This window comes from Heptranchias perlo, unplaced genomic scaffold, assembly GCF_035084215.1.
Source record: "Heptranchias perlo isolate sHepPer1 unplaced genomic scaffold, sHepPer1.hap1 HAP1_SCAFFOLD_60, whole genome shotgun sequence".
Lineage (NCBI taxonomy): Eukaryota > Metazoa > Chordata > Chondrichthyes > Hexanchiformes > Hexanchidae > Heptranchias > Heptranchias perlo.
Genome location: NW_027139623.1, coordinates 3438513 through 3462078, shown reverse-complemented (window position 1 = coordinate 3462078; position 23566 = coordinate 3438513). Strand labels below are relative to the sequence as shown.

The 23566-nt window shown below is 46.9% G+C and overlaps 1 protein-coding gene, 8 non-coding genes and 1 pseudogene across 9 annotated transcripts in view; 3 read left to right on the top strand and 7 right to left on the bottom strand.

Moving 5' to 3' along the window:
- The window catches only part of LOC137316688 (zinc finger protein 585A-like), a 188808-nt pseudogene that overhangs the window by 20373 nt on the left and 144869 nt on the right, over positions 1-23566 (top strand).
- LOC137316793 (zinc finger protein 850-like) overlaps positions 1-23566 on the bottom strand; it is a 512000-nt gene that overhangs the window by 418971 nt on the left and 69463 nt on the right. The window lies entirely within an intron of this gene.
- trnaa-ugc (transfer RNA alanine (anticodon UGC)) lies at positions 10282-10353 on the bottom strand. Its single transcript has one exon. It is a non-coding gene; the product is annotated as a tRNA-Ala (tRNA).
- On the bottom strand, positions 10822-10893 carry trnaa-cgc (transfer RNA alanine (anticodon CGC)). Its single transcript has one exon. It is a non-coding gene; the product is annotated as a tRNA-Ala (tRNA).
- Positions 13067-13138, bottom strand: trnaa-ugc (transfer RNA alanine (anticodon UGC)). The gene has a single exon. It is a non-coding gene; the product is annotated as a tRNA-Ala (tRNA).
- trnaa-cgc (transfer RNA alanine (anticodon CGC)) lies at positions 15109-15180 on the bottom strand. The gene has a single exon. It is a non-coding gene; the product is annotated as a tRNA-Ala (tRNA).
- Positions 16791-16862, bottom strand: trnaa-ugc (transfer RNA alanine (anticodon UGC)). Its single transcript has one exon. It is a non-coding gene; the product is annotated as a tRNA-Ala (tRNA).
- On the bottom strand, positions 17320-17389 carry trnaa-cgc (transfer RNA alanine (anticodon CGC)). The gene has a single exon. It is a non-coding gene; the product is annotated as a tRNA-Ala (tRNA).
- trnaa-cgc (transfer RNA alanine (anticodon CGC)) lies at positions 18635-18706 on the top strand. The gene has a single exon. It is a non-coding gene; the product is annotated as a tRNA-Ala (tRNA).
- On the top strand, positions 20641-20712 carry trnaa-ugc (transfer RNA alanine (anticodon UGC)). The gene has a single exon. It is a non-coding gene; the product is annotated as a tRNA-Ala (tRNA).

The window sequence follows — 23566 nt, the reverse complement described above, 5'->3', positions numbered from 1 at the left end:
GAAAATTGACACGTCGGAGGGGAGGGGAGTCAGGAGCAGTTGGTTTGGGAAAGAGGATAAACTGAAGCAACAGATGAGATGAGAGTGGGAGGAGAGGCGGGGATTCACAGGGAGAGACTGCAACAGAATGTTAGGGGAAATCAAGTCTACAGGTCTCAGTAACACAAAGCAATTAATAAATTCAACTTTTAACGTCCGTGGTTATTGGTGTCAGGGAACAGCTCGTTGGTTACATAATGTTTCAATAAATTTACTTTGCACATTCATTTGCAATTAAACTCGAATGTATTCTTTAAGTTAGCCTCGTTCTTTATTGAACTAAGTTGACATATAGCTTCTCGAGTACAATATCCTAATAAATCAATGCGATCAAGAAATCACTGATTTTATTATTTAAATACATTTCAATTATGTTTATATATTCAATCAGTAAACAAGTAAAAGGAACATTCACATAAACAGACTGAGGACCTGATAGCGATAAACACACCCGGAGAGAGTACAATAAAACTCTCACAATCTGACAACATCCTGATAACACTTTCAATTCACATTTCATCTTCATAATTATACTGGAAGTTTCAGCAGTTCATTCCGATGAATTATTCTCAACGCTGCCGTTCCCCCTCTCTCCACATCTCATTCTCTGTGTTTGTGTGTCTCTCTCTGTCTCTTTCTCTCCCGTCCCTTCTCCACCTCCCTTCTCGTTTTCCTTCTCAGTCGCGTTCTCGATCGTTCCGCTCTGTCTCTCCGCACTCTCTCTACTCTCTTTCTCAATGTCGCTTTTCACACCCGAGTAAATCCTAACTTCCTGCGCCTGCTTTCTCTTCACCAGCCCCGTGTTCCAACGATCCTATTCTTAATGTCAGTTTGTTCAATGGTGAAGCCTCTGTGAAAAGTTTAATGTTTCTACAGATCATTCAAGTCTCCACCTGTTCACCTACACTGTTCACTTCATCTGCAATGTAAGGAATAAAGACAATCGAATGCCTCTTCCAGACACACCTCACAATAATTGAAATTCCTTCTCCTGAATTATAAAGTAAAGCGTTAGATGGCGGCATTGTTCAATTAACAAAACGCCAACATCACCGCTGCAAAAAAATCTACAGATAAATAGAAGGGCTCATGATTCCAACAGATAAAGTGCAAACTGATACAAAATAACCTCAAAACATTGCATTTTACAGTGAATTCATCGACAGTGAAGCAGAGAATGAGATGTGAAAGAATCAGCAGCAAACTCAGTTCAGTAACCAGAACTCTGGAGCTTCTTCAGATACACACACAATGAAATAATATTTCATAAGAGTGATAACTAATAAATACATGGAAATCCCAGTTAAACTGAACCATGTTATTGTGGGGGGAGGACATTGCGCTGCCTCCTTGTAACACTGAGACCGTGAGCTGTCTCATTATCAATCACTGAAAACACATTGATGAAAAAAATTCCAGGTCAGATTAGTTCCACAACATGAAACTGTTAACAGCTCCTGATGGTCTGATACCAGCACTTGGCCCAGACATCTGATTCCAATAATTCAAGTGCAGAGAATAATCGAGTAACAAAGCCAGGGTTGGATAAACAAAGTTCACTATAGATACAATGCAATTGCTACAGGTCCGACCGTTTGAAGCGTCGACCATTACTCCACAATAAATTCAGTGCACAGAATAATTCAGTAACAATGCCAGGGTTGGATATGCAAAGATCATAAAATCATGCAGAACCCTGGTTAGAGCGCACCTGGAGTACTGTGAGCAATTCTGGGCACCGCACCTTCGGAAGGACATATTGGCCTTGGAGGGAGTGCAGCGTAGGTTTACTGGAATGATACCCGGACTCCAAGGGTTAAATTACGAGGAGAGATTACACAAATTGGGGTTGTATTCTCTAGAGTTTAGAAGGTTAAGGGGTGATCTGATCGAAGTTTATAAGATAATATGGGGAACGGATAGGGTGGATAGAGAGAAACTATTTCCGCTGGTTGGGGTTTCTCGGAGTAGGGGGCACAGTCTAAAAATTAGAGCCAGACCTTTCAGGAGCGAGATTAGAAAACATTGCGACACACAAAGGGTGGTAGAGATTTGGAACTCTCTTCCGCAAACGGCAATTGATACTAGCTCAATTGCTAAATTTAAACGTGAAATAGATAGCTTTTTGGCAACCAAAGGTATTAAGGGATATGGGCCAAAGGCAGGTATATGGAGCTAGATCATAGATCAGCAATGATCTGATCGAATGGCGGAGCAGGCACGAGGGACTGAATGGCCTACTCCTGCTCCTATGTTCCTATAATAGATATAATGCAGCTCCTACAAGACCAAGCGTTTTGAATTTAATGACATACCATTATTCAACAATATATTCAGTACAGAGAACAATCCAGTAACAGTGCAAGGGTTGGATATACAATGTTCATTACAGATATAATGCAGCTCCTGCAAGACTGAAAGAGCAGAGACTTTAAACCTTCCATCATTCAACTGATATAAGAGAAGAGGTGACTGCGCAAAACATAGTGGGAGAAAGAATAATTAGCCAAATACAGCAGCACAGTTAACACCGATTTGCAATATTCACAGATGAGATGACGGCTTACCTGGAACTCCAATGGCTGCAAGAACAGGATAGTAAATGCGTTCGATCTGCAACAATACTGGATATTCCATTTCTGTGAGAAGCGGTGACTTCTGTTGATCTGAAAACCGCAGCTCCAGAAGGCACTCTGGGCTGATACATTGCAACGAGCTTAATTTATACAGGGGATTAATCTCCACTGACACGGTTATACCCCTGATCATTGCTATTAGTTACAGTCACCTGAACAAACACATGACATCAGCAGCTTTGTCTCCCATGTAAATAGTAACGGAACATTTAGAGAAGCATAATTTAATAGGACAAAGTCAGCATGGCTTTATGAAGGGGAAGTCATGTCTGACAAATTTGCTTGAGTTCTTCGAGGATATAACGTATAGGGTGGATAAAGGGGAACCAGTGGACATAGTGTATTTAGACTTCCAGAAGGCATTCGACAAGGTGCCACATAAAAGATTATTACTTAAGATAAAAAATCACGGGATTGGGGGTAATATTCTGGCATGGGTGGAGGATTGGTTATCGAACAGGAAGCAGAGAGTTGGGATAAATGGTTCATTTTCGGACTGGCAACCAGTAACCAGTGGTGTTCCACAGGGGTCGGTGCTGGGTCCCCAACTCTTTACAATCTATATTAACGATTTGGAGGAGGGGACCGAGTGCAACATATCAAAATTTGCAGATGATACAAAGATGGGAGGGAAAGTAGAGAGTGAGGAGGACAAAAAAACCTGCAAGGGGATATAGACAGGCTGGGTGAGTGGGCGGAGATTTGGCAGATGCAATATAATATTGGAAAATGTGAGGTTATGCACTTTGGCAGGAAAAATCAGAGAGCAAGTTATTTTCTTAATGGCAAGAGACTGGAAAGTACTGCAGTACAAAGGGATCTGGGGGTCCTAGTGCAAGAAAATCAAAAAGTTGGTATGCAGGTGCAGCAGGTGATCAAGAAAGCCAACGGAATGTTGGCTTTTATTGCTAGGGGGATAGAATATAAAAACAAGGAGGTATTGCTGCAGTTATATAAGGTATTGGTGAGACCGCACCTGGAATATTGCATACAGTTTTGGTCTCCATACTTAAGAAAAGACATACTTGCTCTCGAGGCAGTACAAAGAAGGTTCACTCGGTTAATCCCGGGGATGAGGGGGCGGACATATGAGGAGAGGTTGAGTAGATTGGGACTCTACTCATTGGAGTTCAGAAGAATGAGAGGCGATCTTATTGAAACATATAAGATTGTGAAGGGTCTTGATCGGGTGGATGCAGTAAGGATGTTCCCAAAGATGGGTGAAACTAGAACTAGGGGGCATAATCTTAGAATAAGGGGCTGCTCTTTCAAAACTGAGATGAGGAGAAACTTCTTCACTCAGAGGGTAGTAGGTCTGTGGAATTTGCTGCCCCAGGAAGCTGTGGAAGCTACATCATTAGATAAATTTAAAACAGAAATAGACAGTTTCCTAGAAGTAAAGGGAATTCGGCGTTATGGGGAGCGGGCAGGAAATTGGACATGAAGCTGAGTTCGGATCGGTCAATGCCCTGTGGGTGGCGGAGAGGGCCCAGGGGCTGTTTGGCCGGGTCCTGCTCCGACTTCTTGTGTTCTTTAGATTTGTGGTTGGGATCAGATCAGCCATGATCTTATTGAATGGCGGAGCAGGCTCGAGGGGCCGATTGGCCTACTCCTGCTCCAATTTCTTATGTTCTTATGTTCTTATGTTCACTCCTGCCCATTCATTTATAAATTTTACAGATTTCACCGCGTCTACACTGAATCCAAGGACAAAAGCAGACCCGTTTCACTATGTACCTGCAGTTTCCCAGTTAAAATATGTATTTTGAGTCTCTGACACGGGGACAGTTCAAGGTCACGCTTAGGACTGTGCGTGATTTCAGGGGTCACTGAAAGAGTTTCATTGCCATTCCTCTCTCCGTTATTTTCCTGCAGATATTTACCCGTTTATTTTATATTGGTTGAAGGCTGCAGTAAAATTGTTCCCGTGCAACCCCGAGCTGAGCTCATGACCCGATTTGACCTCCATCACAAAGGCCCCGTGCTTCCCTCACCCGCCTCCATTCCTTCCTCAGCATATTGCCATTCAAACCCTCATTAATGTCTCTGACCCTCCAGACTCCATTCCTCCAATGCACGCCTGTCCGGTCATTCAGCCTCCTCCTTCCAACCAGCACCAGGTCCTGCTTGGCCCCATTACCCTCACTGCCTCCCACTTCCCGATTGCCTGACGTTTAACATTTTCAGCATGGGGTTTAAATCCCTCCATGGCCCACCCCTCCCCATCTCCGCCCTCTCCTCCACACCTACAGGAAACCCACCCGTGACCTCCTCATTCATCGATCATTGGCCTCTTTTGGTCGGATATCCCTCGCTTGGTTCCACTCACCTATCTGATCATAGCCAGGAGAAGCTTCTCTTCCCACCCTATCACCGTTATATCTGATGTCTCTAAAGGTTCAATCCTTTGCTCCCTCCTCTTCCTCATCTGCATGATGCCCTTTGGTGACATTGTCCGCAGACATGGACCAGCTTTCAGCTTTACGCTGACAAAACCACCGCCTCTCTTGACCCTTCCAATGTCTTTGTGTTGTCATAGCAGCATTCTGTTTTGGAGGAGCCATAATTTACACCAGTTAAAAATTGTGAAGTCAAGATCTTTGACCCCCTCCCAATCTCCACATCCTTGCCACTGATTCCATCTCCAACCCTCTCTTTTTGATTGGTGAGTCCCTCACCAATCACCCAGTCCTTACTGACCTGCATTGGCTTCCAGTCTCCGAAGCCTGTAGTTTATTTTTTATTGTTCCTTGCACTTAAATCCACTAGGGCCTCACCCCTCCCTATCTCTGTAACCTCCTCCAGCCCTGCAGCCAATGCCAAATACCTCCCTATCTCTGTAACCTCCTCCAGCCCTGCAGCCATTCCCCCACCTCACGCGCTTGTGCATCCACAGTTAATTTGCTCTACTTTTGACAGCCGTGCCTTCAGCCATATCCACGCTCCAGAATGCCCTCCCTATGCCCCTCCATCTCCCTCTACCCCTTTCTGGTATCAGGCATGGCTCAGTGGTAGCGGTCTCGCTTCTGAGTTGGAAAGTTGTGAGTTTTAGTCCCACTCCAGAGACTTGAACACATAATCCAAGCTGACATAACAGTGCAGTACTGAGGCAGCATTGCACTGTCGGAGATATCGACTTACGTAAAACGCGTTAAACGGAAGGCCCATCTACCTTCTCAGGTAGATATAACAGATCACACGGCAATATTCGAGAATAAACAGAGGAGTTCTCCCCATTGACCTGGGCAATATTTATCCCTCAACTAACATAACTGAAACCGATTTTTTAGTCATTTATCTCATTGCAGTTTGTATGATCTTGCTGTGTGCAAATTTGCTGGCGCGTTTCCCACATTACACAGTGACTACACTTCAAAGTGAACTTCATTGACTGTAAAGCATTTTAGGACGTCCTGGGGTCTTGAAAGGCGCTATATAAAGGCAAGTCCTTTCCTTCTTTCAGACCTTCCATGAAAGCCATCTCTTGTGTCATGATTTTCTCATGGCGCCAAATATCTCCTTCTTCAGCTGGAGTTCCATATTTGTCTGATTATACCTCAGTAAATCGGATTGGTCTATTTATCTATGCGGGGTTAAATGCGCTGTTTAAATGCAAGTCGTTATTTCTATGAGCTGTAAATTTTCAGTGCATTTGCTTCTAACAGCCAATCGAAACCTTATAGTAGTGTCGTCACTGTTGCCCACGTGTTCCCCCACACAGAAGCCTGATACGAGCTCAGGCTCATAATAAAACACTTGATTATATATATGGTTACCGCGTGAAGGATTTTGGACTTTTCAATATGGATCTTTCACTTGCTAAAGGAGCAGAGTTTGGTTCAACACAGGATGGAACACAGAATTGCTAGACTTGACTATTAAAGACTACATTCTGGGAAGATTGAACAAGTTCAAAAGGTTTTATTATTGCTTCAGATTGTTTAGAAGTCTAACTGAGACGATGTACTTGCGCTGAGGTAAGCGGCGAGGTTAAAGTTAAGACAGCTGCCGAGCTCGGAATTGAAAGTCTGTGGGAAACTGTCGTAAACTTCAGATGCTGCAGCAACAGTTTGTTTGAACCATGGGAAAGAGAGAGAGGGAAAGGAGAGAAAGTGAAAAGTTCCAGCAGCTTGTTTTTACCAGCGAGGATGGGAAAACATTTCTCCTCATTTCCCCTCTAGTTCTTTTGCCAATTATTTTGAATCTCTGTCCTTTGGTTATTGACCCACTTGCCGGTGGAAACAGTTTCTCCCTTTTTGGCTGCCCAAACCCCTCATTATTTCGAATACCTCTATTAGGTCTCCCCTCAAGCTTCTCTGCTCCAAGGAGAACAAACCCAAATTCTCCAATCTCTCCACATAACGGAAGTCCCTCTTCCCTGGCATCATCCTAATCAAGCTCCTCCGTACCCTCTCCAAGGCCTTGCCATCTTTCCTAAAGTGTACTGTCCAGAATTGTACACAACACTCAAGCTGAGGCCTAATCAGTTCAGCGTGACTTCCTTGTGTTTGTATTCAATGCCACTATTTAGAAAGCCAAGTGTCCCATTCACTTTCATAGCCGCCTGTTCAACTGGCCCTGTCGCCTTCAACGATTTGTAAATATGCACACCCAGGCCCCTCTGCTCTTGGATCTACTGAAAATAGTACCATTTATCAACTTGCCCTGTCACCTTCAAAGATTGGTGAATATACACCCCCAGGTCCCACTGCTCTTCCACCCCCTCAAAATAGTACCATTTAGATGCTACTGGCTCTACACGTGGTTCCTCCAAAAGTGCATGAATTCACTCTTATCCGCATTAAATTTCAACTGCCATGTCTCCGCCTATTTCGTCAGCCTGCCTATGTACTCCTGAAGTCGGCTGCTATCCAGCTCACGGTTTATGTTTCGAATATAGGCTACAATTGTGAAAAGATCCTCTGAGGCTCGCCTCACCTTTAAACACAAGGACAGGCAAGACTTCCGTTACCTCGTGAAAAACCTAATGCTCGGCACAGGATAGCATTCAGTGGAAGAGCGCACGCACCGTATCAATGGTTTCGAACCCAGGGCTGGATTGCGGGCCCAGTGAGAGATTATTCCACTTTGACAGATTGGGGAGGAACTGGGACAAGAGTTTAGACTACGCAGAGGTTGGAATAGGGTGGATTTTAGGCGGTGCTCCTTTTCCCAGTGAGTAGTGAGCCTCTGGAATGCGTTGCTGGCTGGTGCGGTGCGTGCTGACTCTCTGCCTGCCTTCTCCAGGGAGCTGGACCGGTTTTTGGCTGGGGCAGAGGTCACAATATATAAAAGGTAAGAGGATTTACAGTTAGTGTCCGTACGATCCATGTGATCTCCTGGACTGGCTTCGATCACCTGAGGAGGTCGGGGAGGAATTTTCCAGTGTATTCTATCCCTTAAAGGCCCTGGATTTTTCTCAGGATCTTTGCCTCTCCCAGGAGATTACACGGCTGCGGGCGGGTGAGGGGGAGTAAGTGTCAGTAATGATGCTCCAGCAATCCCGAGTGAGGGGCAGGCCTGATGGACCAGCTGGTCTTTTTCTACCCGTCATTTCTGTTTGTTCGTCTACATCCCCAGCTCGTCAATGTGTTTTCAATGAATCGATCATCACACAAACCCACACCTGGGGCATGTGCTGCGTCTGTCTTTAGTGAAACGAGACTCATTGTCTCTGTGCCTCACGTTATTCTCCTCTAAATTTCAAGGGCTCGAAATATTCTTGCAGGCCTCTGCTACAATGTGCCTGAGAATTTCTAGTCCCGTCCAGCCGTCTGCTACGTGTCTCGGTGGCTGTTGTCCGCTTGGAGCACAAGAGGAGATGACTTTCAACCCAGTAAATCATTGGGTGGTCTTAAGACAGTGAACACTCAGTCCTTATACCCTTGGTTATAGGTCTATTGGATTCGGGGTTGTAGCTCAGTGGTATAGCGCCTGCTTTGCGTGTATATATTTCTGGTTTCAATATCTAACATCTCCAAAATTTATTTTCACCAGAATGTTCCACAGAAAGATGAATCGTGCTTTCAGAGGGAAGCGAGTTCCAACTTCTGAGACAAACATTCAATTGTCCCGGAGCAGGACTTCATCTCACGGTCCCCTCAGCAGCTCAGCTCATACTAGCCGCCGACTGACCAGAATTCAAAACTCGAACCATAAAGTGCTTGGAGAGAGAACCCGGGACCTCATACACGCGAAGCACGCGATCTATCACTGAGCTACATCACCAGATAGGGAAGACCTCTAACCAAATATAAAAGGACTCAGTGCCTCACTTTCCTAAGGCCATCCGAGGATTTACTGGGTTGAAAAGCATCTCCTTTTGTACTCCAAGCAGACAACTATACCGAGGTATGCGGACCTGATATACTCAGAGACTCTGAGTAATGAGAAAGGGGGCGTTGAGAAGTAAGACTGGGAGAGGGGGAGAGCCACCATGGGCTCTGCTGTAAAGCATCCTTCCTATTCGAGGGCGCAATTTTGGTACGTTATCAGTCACTTTGCCTCTGATTGGACGGGACTAGAAATGCTCAGGCACATTGTAGCAGAGGCCGGCAAGAATATTTCGAGTCCTTGCGCTTCAGAGGAGGGCAACTTAAGGCCTGGAGCGTATTGCGTGTCATTTCACTATAGACGGATGCAGGACTTGCCCCAGGTGTAGGTTTGTGTTTAAAGATCACTTCACTGAAAACACCTTGACGATCTGGGGTTATAGACCGGCATGACGGGCGGGAAAACAGTTGGTTCATCAATCCTGCCCCACATGCCTGGAGCATCGTGACCAGACATTTCCTCCCTACAAAACCCGCCCCACCCACCGGAAACATGTAATCTCCTGGGAGCGGTTACAAATCAGAAAAACAATCAAAAGCCGATAATGAGGGCGAATTCTGGGAAATTCCTCCCGGACTCCCTCAGGCGATCGAATCGAGTTCAGTGGATCACACTGACCATGTGCAGGTTAACTGTAAAACCACTCACCTTCTATATGATGCGATCTCTGCCCCAGTCAAGAAATGGCCCAGATCCCTCGAGAACGCGGAGGGAGTCAGCACCCACCACACCAGCCAGAATTGCATTCCAGAGACTCACTACTCTCTGGGAAAAGAAGAATCACCTAACATTAAGAATATTTTTACCTCTGTGTGGTCTGAACGCCTGTCAGCTGCTCCTCCCCAATCTGTGAAACTGGATGGTGGTGAACCTGTGGAATTCTCGACCACAGAAGGCTGTGGAGGCGAAGTCACTGAATATATTTAAGAAGCAGATAGAGAGATTTCGACACACACAAGGCATCAAGGGGTATGTGGAGAGCGCGGAAATATGGTATTGAGATAGAGGATCAGCCATGATCCGATTGAATGGCGGAGCAGGCTCGAAGGGCCAAATGGCCGACTCGTGATCCTATTTTCGATGTTTTATAACTCCGCACGCAATCCAGCCCCAGGACGGCAGCCATTTCAAAGGCGCGTGCGCGCTTCCATTGAATTTTATCCTGTGCAGAGCATTTGCCTTTTCTCGAGGTGAAGAAACCCTTTCCTGTCCTTGTGTGTGAAGGTGAGGTGAGGACAAGAGGGTCTTTTCAAAATTTCAAACATAAATAATTTGGAAATGCCGGGGATTGAACCCGGGACCTCATACATGCAAAGCATGCGCTCTACCACTGAGCTACATCGCCTCTGCAAAGTCTGCTCCACTTTAGAAATAAACAAGTGGGATTTCAGCTCCGTCTCTCCCCGACAACGAGATGCCCAGTCATCACACGTGCTCACAATGATGAACCTCCGTTTCAGTTCACGGGGTTTCTGCTCCGCTTTGCTTTGAACTTTCCAAAAAAAAGTCAGCGGAAATAAAAAAATACAATTGCCAACAGTCAGTGACGAGGCTGACATCCAACCTCTGAATCATAAAGTGAGATGGATGAATGACACAGCGTCAAACAAGAGCTGGGACTGCTCGCTAGACATTGCACTGTCACATATTCCGGTCAGTCGGCGGCTGTTATGAGCTGAGCTGCTGAGGGGACCGTGAGATGAAGTCCTGCTCAGGGATAATTTAATGCTTGTGGAGCCTCAGAAGTTGGAACTCGCTGAGCTCAGAAAGCGCGATTCGCCTTTCCGTGCGTAATTCTGATGAAAAATATTTTTGGAGATGCTGGGGATTGAACCCAGGACCTCATACATGCGAAGCATGCGCTCTACCACTGAGCTACATCCCCCGATGAAATAAATAGCTACCCAACGAAAGAAGAACGGATTATCCTCATTTTGTGAGACCACCCATGGTGGGTCTGCCACGTGATAGATTATTTCCAGTTTCAAAGATTGGGGAGGAGCGGGGAACAGGCGTTCAGACCACACAGAGGTCAGAAGAGTCTGGATGTTGGGCGGTTCTTTATTTCCCAGAGTGTAGTGAGTCTCTGGAATGCATTGCCGGCTGGTCTGGTGGGTGCTGACACTTTGTATACTTGGCTTAAAATCATCGAGTTTTCTGTTCCAAGCAGACAATTAAAGATGAAGTTTGCGGACCTGATACAACTGTGGGTGAACGGAAGAAACCAGGCCTCGGCACTTAGTCTAATGAGAAAGGGGGAGTTGAGAAGAAAGGCTGGGAAAGGGGGGAGAGACTCCTTGAACTGTGCTGTAACCATCCTTCCTATTTCAGGGTGCATTTTTTGAACGCTCCCGTTATCAGTCACTTTACTTACGGTTGGACGGGACTAGAAATGCTCAGGCACATTGAAGCAGAGGCCGGCAAGAATATTTCGAGTCCTCCTGCTTCAGAGGAGGGTAAGGTGAGGCGTGGAGAGCATTGAGTCTCATTTCACTATAAAGGGCCAGGTGTGAGTTTGTGTTTAAATATCACTTCACAAAAACACCTTAACGAGCTGAGGTTACTGACGGACATGATGGTCAGGAAAAGACCAGCTGGTTCATCAATCCTGTCCCACATGCCCGGAGCATCGTGACTGGACAATTCCCACCGACACCACCCGCCCCACCCACCGGAAACATGTAATCTCCTGGGAGCGGTTACAAACCAGAAAAAAATACAGGGCCAATTGATGGAAAGTTCCTTCCCGACATCTTCAGGCGATTGAAACCAGTCGAGGACATGACAGTGACCATGTGTAGGTTAACTGTAAAACCACTCACCTTCTATATGATGCGATCTCTGACCCAGTCAAGAACAGATCCAGATCCCTCGAGAAGGCAGAAAGAGAGTCAGCACCCACCACACCAACCGACAATTGATTCCAGAGACTCACTACTCTCTGGGAAATGAAGAACCTGCGAACATCCAGACTATTCTTACCTCTGTGTCGTCGAAACGCCTGTTCCCTGCTCCGCCGCAATCTTTGAAACTGCAAATAATCTATCACGTGGCAGACCCACCTTGGATGGTCTCATAAAATGAGAACGATCAGTTCTTCTTTCCTTGGGTAGCTTTTTATTTTATCTGGGAATGTTGCACAGTGGTAGAGCGCATGGTTCGCATGTAATGAAGTCCTTGGGTTCAATGCCCAGCATCTCCAACGCTATTTTTTCATCAGAATTTCGCACGGAAAGGCGAATTTCGTTTTCTGAGCGCAGCGAGTTCCAACTTCTGAGGCTCCACAAACATTAAATTGTCCCGGAGCAGGACTTCATCTCACGGTCCCCTCAGCAGCTCAGCTCATAACAGCCGCCGACTGACCAGAATTCAAAAGGTGAAGTGTTTGGCCACAGAACCTGAGACCTCATACACGCGAAGCATGCGGTCTATCACTGAGCTCCATCACCAGATAATAACGATCTCGAACCAAGTGTCAAAGGTCTGAGTCTCCCACTTTCCGAGGGCCATCCGAGGATTTACTGTGCTGAAAAGCATTTCCTCTTTTAAGCATCGGAGATACCTGAGGTCTGCGGACCTGATACTAGAATTTTAATTCCAGATTTTATTCAATTAATTCAATTTTTAATTAATTGAAATTGAATTCCCCAGCTGCCGTGGCGGGATTATTAGTCCAGGCCTCTGGATTACCAGTCCAGTGAACTAACCAGAATAATACCGTACCCGCTGGATAAACAGAAGAAACCAGGTCTCGTCACTCAGAGAAATGAGAAAGGGAGCGTTGCGAAGAAAGTCTGGGGGAGAGGCGAGTCTCCTCGGGCTGTGCCGACCAGCATTTCTGTTTCAGGTCGCTGTTCTTCCAACTGCTCGCTGGACATTGCACCGTCACACATTCCGATCAGTCGGCGGCTGCTGTGAACTGAGCTGCTGAGGAGACCGTGAGATGAAATCCTGCTCAGGGGCAATTTAATGCTTGTGGAGCCTCAGAGGTTGGAATTCGCGGCACACCGAAATCAAGATTCGCCTTTCGGTGGGTAATTCTGGTGAAAAAATAGCTTTGGAGATGCTGGGGATTGAACCCAGGACCTCATACATGCAAAGCACGCGCTCTACCACTGAGCTACATCCCCAGATAGGAGCACATTCCAACGAAGAGCTGATCTCCTTCATTTTATGAGGTCACATAAGGTTTTTTGGGGGGATCAATTCATCTCCTTTTCTGCTCCAACCATAAAATTAAACATGAAGTTTGCGGACCTGATATAATTGTGGGTGAACGGAAGAAACCAGGCCTCGGCACTCAGAGTAATGAGGAAGGGGGCGTTGAGAAGAAAGGGTGGGAGAGGGGGAGAGTCTCCTTTGGATGTGCTGTAACCATCCTCCCGATTTCATGGCACATTTATCGAACGCTCCCGTTATCAGTCTTTTGCTTACGGTTGGACGGGACTAGAAATCCTCAGGCACATTGTGGCAGAGGCCGGCAAGAATATTTCCAGTCCCTGAGCTTCAGAGGAGGGTAAGGTGAGACACAGACAGCATTGAGGATAATTTCACTATGGACGGATGCAGGACTTGCCCCTGGTGTGGTTTTGTGTTTAAAGATCACTTCACTGAAAACACCTTGACGATCTGGGGCTACAGACGGACATGATGGTCAGGAAAAGACCAGTTGGTTCATCAATCCTGCCCCATATGCCTGGAGCATCGTGACCAGACACTTCCTACCGACACCACCCGCCCCTCCCACCGGAAACATGTAATCTCCTGGGAGCGGCGACAAACTAGAAACAAATCCAGCGCCAATAAGGAGGTGAAATTCTGGGAAATTCCTCCCCGACTAATTCAGGCGATCGAATCGAGTTCAGTGGATCACACTGACCATGTGTAGGTTAACTGTAAAACCACTCACCTTCTGTATGATGCGATCTCTGCCTCAGTCAAGAACTGGTCCAGATGCATCCAGAAGGCAAAGAGAGAGTCAGCACCCACCACACCAGCCGGCAATGCATTCCAGAGACTCACTGCTCTCTGGGAAATGAAGAACAGCCTAACGTCCATGCTATTCCCACCTCTGTGTAGTCTGAACGCCCGTCCGCTGCTCCTGTGAAACTAAGAATAATCTATTTCTTCACTCAGAGGGTGGTGAACCTGTGGAATTCTCCACCCCAGAAGGCTGTGGAGGCCAAGTCACTGAATATATTTTAGAAAGAGAGATTTCTACACACAGAAGGCATCAAGGGGTATTGAGAGAGAGCGGGAATATGGGGTATTGAGATAGAGGATCAGCCATGATCATGTCCAATGGCGGAGCAGGCTCGAAGGGCCGAATGTCCGACTCGTGATCCTATTTTCTCTGTTATTATTACTGGGGCCGCTCTCCAGCCCCGGGATGGGAGCCATTTCAGAGGCGCGTGCGTGTTTCCGTTGAATTTTTTCGTGTGCACAGCGTTCGGTTTTTCTCGAGGAAAAGAAACCCTTTCCTGTCCTTCTGTGTGAAGGTGCGGTGAGGACAAGAGGGTCTTTTCAAAATGTGAAACATAAAGCGCTTGGAGATGCCGGGGATTGAACCCGGGATCGAACCCGGGATCTCATGCAGGCAAAGCATGCGCTCCTCCACTGTGGTACATCCCCTCATCAAAACTACTTCAAATTTAGAACAAAAAAGTGGGCTTTCCGGTCTGTCTCTCACGGACAACGCGATGCCCAGTCGTTCCACGAGCTCACAATGTTCAACCTCTGCTTCAGTTCACGGGGTTTCTGCTCCTCTTTACTTTGAACTTTCCGAAAAAAAAAGTCAGCGGAAATAAAAAAATACAATTGCCAATCGTCAGTGACCAGGCTGACATCCAACCTGTGAATCATAAAGTGAGATGGATGAATGACACAGCGTCAAACAAGAGCTGGGACTGCTCCCTCGACATTGCACCGTCACACATTCCGGTCAACCAGCGGCTGCTGTGAGCTGAGCTGCTGAGGGGACCGTGAGATGAAGTCCTGCTCCGGGACAATTTCATGCTTGTGGAGCCTCAGAAGTTGGAACTCGCTGCGCTCAGAAAGCGCGATTCGCCTTTCCGTGCGTAATTTCGATGAAAAATATTTGTGGAGATGCTGGAGATTGAACCCAGGACCTCATACATGCGAAGCATGCGCTCTACCACTGAGCTACATCCCCAGATAAAATAAATAGGTACCAAAGCAATGAAGAACTTATTGATCTCATTTTATGAGACCACCCATGGTGGGACTGCCAGATGACAGATCATTTCCAGTTTCAAAGATTGGGGAGGAGCAGGGAACAGGCGTTTCGACCACACAGAGGGAAGAATAGTCTGGATGTTAGGCGGCTCTTCATTTCCCAGAGAATAGTGAGTCTCTGGAATGCATTGCCGGCTGGTGTGGTGAGTGCTGACACTTTGTATTCTTGGCTTAAAATCATCTAGTTTTCTGCTCCAACCTGACAATTAAAGAAGAAATGTGCTGACCTGATACAACTGTGGGTGAACGGAAGAAACTAGGCCTCGGCACTTAGTCTAATGACAAAGGGGGAGTTGAGAAGAAAGGCTGGGAAAGTGGGGAGAGACTCCTTGAACCGTGCTGGAACCACCCTTACTATTTCAGGGCACATTTTTCGAACGCTCCCGTTATCAGTCACTTTGCTTACGGTTGGACGGGACGAGAAATCCTCAGGCACATTGTGGCAGAGGCCGGCAAGAATATTTCGAGTCCCTGAGCTTCAGAGGAGGGTAAGGTGAGACACAGACAGCATTGAGGATAATTTCAATATAGACGGATGCAGGACTTGCCCCAGGTGTGGTTTTGTATTTAAAGATCACTTCACTGAAAACACCTTGACGATCTGGGGTTACAGACGGACATGATGGTCAGGAAAAGACCAGTTGGTTCATCAATCCTGCCCCACATGCCTGGAGCATCGTGACCAGACACTTCCTACCGACACCACCCGCCCCACCCACCGGAAACATGTAATCTCCTGGGAGCGGCGACAAACTAGAAACAAATCCAGCGCCAATAAGGAGGGGAAATTCTGGGAAATTCCTCCCCGACTCCTTCGGGCGATCGAATCGAGTTCAGTGGATCACACTGACCATGTGTAGGTTAACTGTAAAACCACTCACCTTCTATATGATGCGATCTCTGCCTCAGTCAAGAACTGGTCCAGATCCATCCAGACGGCAAAGAGAGAGTCAGCACCCACCGCACCAGCCGGCAATGCATTCCAGAGACTCAGTACTCTCTGGGAAAAGAAGAACCGCCTAACATCCAGACTATTCCATCCCTCTGTGTCGTCTGAACACCTGTCCGCTGCTCCTCCCCGATCTGTGAAACTGGGAATAATCTATTTCTTCACTCAGAGGGTGTTGAACCTGTGGAATTCTCTACCACAGAAGGCTGTGGAGGCCAAGTCACTGAATATATTTAAGAAAGAGAGATTTCTGCACACAGAAGGCATCAAACCGTATGGAGAGAGAGCGGGAATATGGTATTGAGATGGAGGATCAGCCATGATCGGAAATAATGGCGGAGCAGGCTCGGAGGGCCCAATGGCCGACTCGTGATCCTATTTTCTCTGTTATTCTCACTGGGCCCGCTCTCCAGCCCCGGGATGGGAGGCATTTCAAAGGCGCGTGCGTGCTTCCATTGAATTTTACCGTGTGCAGAGCGTTCGGTTTTTCTCGAGGTGAAGAAACCCTTTCCTGTCCTTGTGTTTGAAGGTGAGGTGAGGACAAGAGGGTCTTTTCAAAATTCGAAACATAAAGCGCTTGGAGATGCCGGGGATTGAACCCGGGACCTCATACATGCAAAGCATGCGCTCTACCACTGAGCTATATCCCCACAGCCAAACTCGCTTCACTTTAGAATAAACAATTGAGATTTCCGCTCCGTCTCCCCGGACAAGGAGATGCTCAGTCATACCACGTGCTCACAATGTTCAACCTCTGCTTCAGTTCACGGGGTTTCTGCTCCTCTTTACTTTGAAATTTCCAAAAGAAAGTCAGCGGAAATAAAAAAAATACAATTGCCAATAGTCAGTGACGAGGCGGACATCCAACCTCTGAATCATAAAGTGAGATGGATGAATGCCACAGCGTCAAACAAGAGGTGGGACTGCTTGCTCTGTCACACATTCCGGTCAGTCGGCGGCTGCTGTGAGCTGAGCTGCTGAGGGGACCGTGAGATGAAGTCCTGCTCCGAGACAATTTCGTGCTTGTGGAGCCTCAGAAGTTGGAACTCGCTGCGCTCAGAAAGCGCGATTCGCGTTTCCGTGCGTAATTCTGATGAAAAATATATCTGGCGATGCTGGGGATTGAACCCTGGACCTCATACATGCGAAGCATGCGCTCTACCACTGAGCTACAGCCCCCGATGAAATAAATCGCTACCCAAGGAAAGAAGAACTGATTGCCCTCATTTTATGAGACCACCCAAGGTGGGTATGCCACGTGATAGATTATTTCCAGTTTCAAAGATTGGGGAGGAGCGGGGAACAGGCGTTCAGACGACACAGAGGTAAGAATAGTCTGGATGTTAGGCGGTTCTTCATTTCCCAGAGTGTAGTGAGTCTCTGGAATGCATTGCCGGTTGGTGTGGTGAGTGCTGACACTTTGTATCCTTGGCTTAAAATCATTTCGATTTCTGCTCCGACCAGACAATTAAACATGAAGTATTCGGACCTGATACAACTGTGCGTGAACGGAAGAAACCAGGCCTCGGCACTTAGTCTAATAAGAAAGGGGGAGTTGAGAAGAAAGGCTGGGAAAGTGGGGAGAGACTCCGTGAACCGTGCTGTAACCACCCTTCCTATTTCAGGGTGCATTTTTTGAACGCTCCCGTTATCAGTCACTTTACTTACGGTTGGACGGGACTAGAAATGCTCAGGAACATTGTGGCAGAGGCCGGCAAGAATATTTCGAGTCCTCCCGCTTCAGAGGAGGGCAAGGTGAGGCGTGGAGAGCATTGAGTCTCATTTCACTATAAAGGGCCAGGTGTGAGTTTGTGTTTAAAGTTCACTTCACAAAAAAACACCTTGACGAGCTGAGGTTACTGACGGACATGATGGTCAGGAAAAGACCAGCTGGTTCACCAATCCTGTCCCACATGCCCGGAGCATCGTGACTGGAGACTTCCGACCGACACCACCCGCCCCACCCACCGGGAACATGTAATCTCCTGGGAGCGGTTACAAACCAGAAAAAAATACAGGGCAAATTTATGAAAAGTTCCTTCCCGACATCTTCAGGCGATTGAAACCAGTCCAGGACATGACTGACCATGTGTGGGTTTACTGTAAAACCACTCACCTTCCACATGATGCGATATCTGACCCAGTCAAGAACAGATCCAGATCCCTCGAGAAGGCAGAAAGAGACTCAGCACCCACCACACCCACCGGGGATGCATTCCAGAGACTCACTACTCTCTGGGAGCTGATGAACCGCCCAACATCCAGACGATTCTTACCTCTGTGTCGTCGAAACGCCTGTTCCCTGCTCCTCACCAATCTTTGAAACTGCAAATAATCTATCACGTGGCAGACCCACCTTGGATGGGCTCAGAAAATGAGAACGATCAGTTCTTCTTTCCTTGGGTAGCTGTTTATTTTATTTGGGGATGTAGCTCAGTGGTCGAGCGCAAGCTTCGCATGTTTGTGGTCCTGGGTTCAATCCCCAGCATCTCCAAACCTATTTTTTCATCAGAATTACGCACGGAAAGGCGAATCGCGCTTTCTGAGCGCAGCGAGTTCCAACTTCTGAGGCTCCACAAGCATTAAATTGTCCCGGAGCAGGACTTCATCTCACGGTCCCCTCAGCAGCTCAGCTCACAGCAGCCGCTGGCTGACTGGACTGCAATGTCGAGCGAGCAGTCCAGCTCTTGTTTGACGCTGTGGCATTCATCCATCTCACTTTATGATTGAAAGGTTTGGATGTCAGCCTCGTCAATGACTATTGGCGATTTTTTTTTTTTATTTCCACTGACTTTTTTTGGAAAGCTCAAAGGAAAGAGGAGCAGAAACCCCGTGAACTGAAGCAGAGGTTGAACATTGTGAGCACGTGGTACGACTGGGCATCGCATTGTCCGGGAGAGACAGAGCGGAAAGCCCACTTTTTTATTCTAAAGTTGAAGTGCTTTGGCTGACGGGATGTAGCTCAGTGGTAGAGCGCATGCTTTGCATGTATGAGGTCCCGGGTTCAATCCCCGGCATCTCCAAACGCTTTATGTTTCGAATTTTGAAAAGATCTTCTTGTCCTCACCTCACCTTCACACACAAGGACAGGAAAGGGTTTCTTCACCTCGAGAAAAACCGAACGCTCTGCACACGATAAAATTCAATGGAAGCACGCACGCGCCTTTGAAATGGCTCCCATCCCGGGGCTGGAGAGCGGGCCCAGGAATAATAACAGAGAAAATAGGATCTCGAGCCTGCTCCGCCATTATATATGATCATGGCTGATCCACCATCTCAATGCCATATTCCCGCTCTCTCTCCATACGCTTTGATGCCTTCTGTGTGCAGATATCTGTCGTTCTTAAATATATTCAGTGACTTGGCCTCCACAGCCTTCTGTGATAGAGAATTCCACAGGTTCACCACCCTCTGAGTGAATAAATAGATTATTCCCAGTTTCACAGATCGGGGAGGAGCAGCGGACAGGCGTTCAGACGACACAGAGGTAGGAATAGTCTGGATGTTAGGCGGTTCTTCTTTTCCCAGAGAGTACTGAGTCTCTGGAATGCATTGCCGGCTGGTGTGGTGGGTGCTGACTCTCTCTTTGCCTTCTGGATGGATCTGGACCAGTTCTTGGCTGAGGCAGAGATCGCATCATATAGAAGGTGAGTGGTTTTACAGTTAACCTACACATGGTCAGTGTGATCCACTGGACTCGATTCGATCGCCTGAGGGAGTCGGGGAGGAATTTCCCAGATTTTCCCCTCTTTATTGGCGCTGGATTTGTTTCTAGTTTGTCGCCGCTCCCAGGAGATTACATGTTTCCGGTGGGTGGGGCGGGTGGTGTCGGTAGGAAGTGTCCGGTCACGATGCTCCAGGCATGTGGGGCAGGATTGATGAAACAACTGGTCTTTTCCTGTCCATCATGTCCGTTTGTCGCCCCAGACCGTCAAGGTGTTTTCAGTGAAGTGATCATTCAACACGAAACCACACCTGGGGCAAGTCCTGCATCCGTCTATAGTGAAATTATACTCAATGTTGTCTGTGTCTCACCTTACCCTCCTCTGAAGCTCAGGGACTCGAAATATCCTTGCCGGCCTCTGCCACAATGTGCCTCAGGATTTCTAGTCCCGTCCAACCGTAAGCAAAGTGACTGATAACGGGAGCGTTCGAAAAATGTGCCCTGAAATCGGAATGATGGTTACAGCACAGCCAAAGGAGACTCTCCCCCTCTCCCAGCCTTTCTTCTCAACGCCCCCATTCTCATTGCTCTGAGTGCTGAGGTCTGGTTTCTTCCGTTCACCCACAATTACATCAGATCCGCAAACTTCATGTTTAATTGTCTGGTTGGAGCAGAAAAGGAGATGAATTGAAGCCCAAAAAAAAACCTTATGTGGCCTCATAAAATGAAGGAGATCAGCTCTTCGTTGGAATGTGCTCCTATCTGGGGATGTAGCTCAGTGGTAGAGCGCGTGCTTTGCATGTATGAGGTCCTGGGTTCAATTCCCAGCATCTCCAAAGCTATTTTTTTCACCAGAATTACCCACAGAAAGGCGAATCTTGATTTCGGTGTGCCGCGAATTTCAATCTCTGAGGCTCCACAAGCATGAAATTGCCCCTGAGCAGGATTTCACCTCACGGTCTCCTCAGCAGCTCAGTTCAAAACAGCCACCGACTGATCGGAATGTGTGACGGTGCAATGTCCAGCGAGCAGTTCGAAGAACGGCGACCTGAAACAGAAATGCTGGTCGGCACAGCCCGAGGAGACTCTCCTCTCTCCCAGACTTTCTTCGCAACGCTCCCTTTCTCATTTCTCTGAGTGACGAGACCTGGTTTCTTCTGTTTTCCCAGCGGGTCCGGTAGAATAGTGGTTAGTTTACTGGACGAGCAATCTGGAGACCTGAACTAATAATGTGGCGTCATGAATTCGAATCCCGCCACGTCAGCTGGGGAATTTAACATTAATTAATTAAATAAAATCTGGAATTAAAATACTAGTATCAGGTCCGCATACCTCAAAGCAGCTGAAAAGAGGAAATGCTTTTCAGCACATTAAATCCTCGAGGTTTCCTTAGGAAAGTGAGGCACTCAGTTGTTTTACACTTGGTTCGAGGTCGTTATTATCTGGTGATGGAGCTCAGTGATAGACCGCATGTTTCGCGTGTATGAGGTCTCAGGTTCTATCCCCAAACACTTTACCTTTCGAATTCTGGTCAGTCGGCGGCTGTTTTGAGCTGAGCTGCTGAGGGGACCGTGAGATGAAGTCCTGCTTCGGGACAATTGAATGTTTGTCTCAGAAGTTGGAACTCGCTTCCCTCTGAGAGCACGATTCGTCTTTCTGTGGGACAGTCTGGTGAAAATAAATGGTGGAGGTGTTTGATATTCAACCCAGGAATATATACACGCAAAGCAGGCGTTATACCACTGAGCTACAACCCCGAATCCAATAGACCTATAACCAAGGGTATAAGGACTGAGTGTTCACTCTCTTCAGACCACCCAATGATTTACTGGGCTGAAAATCATCTCCTCTTGTGCTCCAAGTGGACAACAGCCACGTAGTCCCGTAGCGGACGTTTGGACGGGACTAGAAATTCTCAGGCGCATTATAGCAGAGGCCTGCAATAATATTTCGCATCCTTGAGCTTCAGAGGAGAATAACGTGAGACACAGAGACATTGAGTCTCGTTTCACTAAAGACAGACGCAGGACATGCCCCAGGCGTGGGTTTGTGGGACGATCGCATCATTGAAAATACCTTGACGAGACGGGCATGTGGACGAACATACGGATTTTGATGGGCAGTTAAAGACCAGCTCGTCCATCAAGCCTGCCCCTCACTCGGGATGGCTGGAGCATCATTACTGACACTTACTCCCCCTCACCCCGCCCGCAGCCGTGTAATCTCCTGGGAGAGGCAAAGATCCTGAAAAAAATCCTGTGCCTTGAAGGGATAGAATACACTGGAAAATTCATCCCCGATCCCCTCAAGTGATCTAAACCAGTCCAGGAGATCACATGAATCGTACGTACACTAACTGTAAATCCTCTTACCTTTTATATGTTGTGACCTCTGCCCCTGCCAAAAACCGGTCCAGTTCCCTGGAGAAGGCAGACAGAGAGTCAGCACCCACTACACGAGACAGCAACACATTCCAGAGGTTCACTACTCACTGGGAAAAGAAGAGCCGCCTCTCCTCATTCTTCCTACCAAAATGCATCACTTTACACTTCTGTGATTATATTTCATCTGCCATGTATTTCCCATTTCACCAGTCTGTCCATGTCCTCCTGAAGACTGTTACTATCCTCCACATTATTTACTACTTTTGCGAGTTTTGTTTCATCTGCAAACTTTGAAATGATACCCTCTATACCCAAGTCCAGGATATTAATATATATCATATGGAGCAGTGGTGCTAATAGTGACCCCTGGGGAACACCACTGTATACTTCCCTCCAGTCTGAAAAAACACCGTTCACCATTACTCTCTGCTTTCTGTCTCCTAGTCAATTTTGTATCCGCGCTGCCACTGTCCGTTTAATCCCATGGGTGACTACTGTTAGATCCGTGGGTTAAACTATCGCATCGTTAGATATTGGGCAGTGCAGAACACGAATATCCAGTTCAGATTATATGGGGAATTACTGTCACATCCCTGGGTTACACTGTGGTATTTTTAGTTATGTGGTAGTCCAGAAACACGAATGTACAGTTCAGTTTAAAAAGGAATCTGTTGATGCATCCTTGCGTTACACTGTCATATTGTTAGAAAGTGGACAGTGCAGAATATGATTATCCTGTTCAGATTACAAGGGGGAACTATAATTACATCCCTGGGTTACACGGTCGTGTTGTGAGATATTGGGTAGTGCAGAACCACGAATATTCAGGCCAGAATAGAGGGGGAGCTATTGTTACATTCGTGGATTGCATTATAGTATTGTGAGGTATTGGAGAGTGCAGAAACATGAATATCCTGTTCAGATTATAAAGAGATATTATTGTTACATTACTGGGCTACACTATCACGTTGTTAGGTATTCGGTAGTGCAGAAACATGAATGTCCAGCTCAGATTATAAGGAGGGAACTATTGTTACAGCCCTGGCTTACACTGTCATATTGTTAGATATTCGACAGTGCAGAAACATGAATATTCAGTTCCAATCATAAGGGGAACTATTGTTACATCCTTGAATTACACGATCATATTGTTAGACATTGGGCAGTGCAGGAACATGAATATCCAGTTTAGATTAGAAGGGGGAACTATTGTTACATCCCTGGGTTACACCGTCATATTGTTAGATACGGGGCAGCACACCGGCCTCCAGGATCATTCAAGCACGTCACAAATCACAATCTAGGA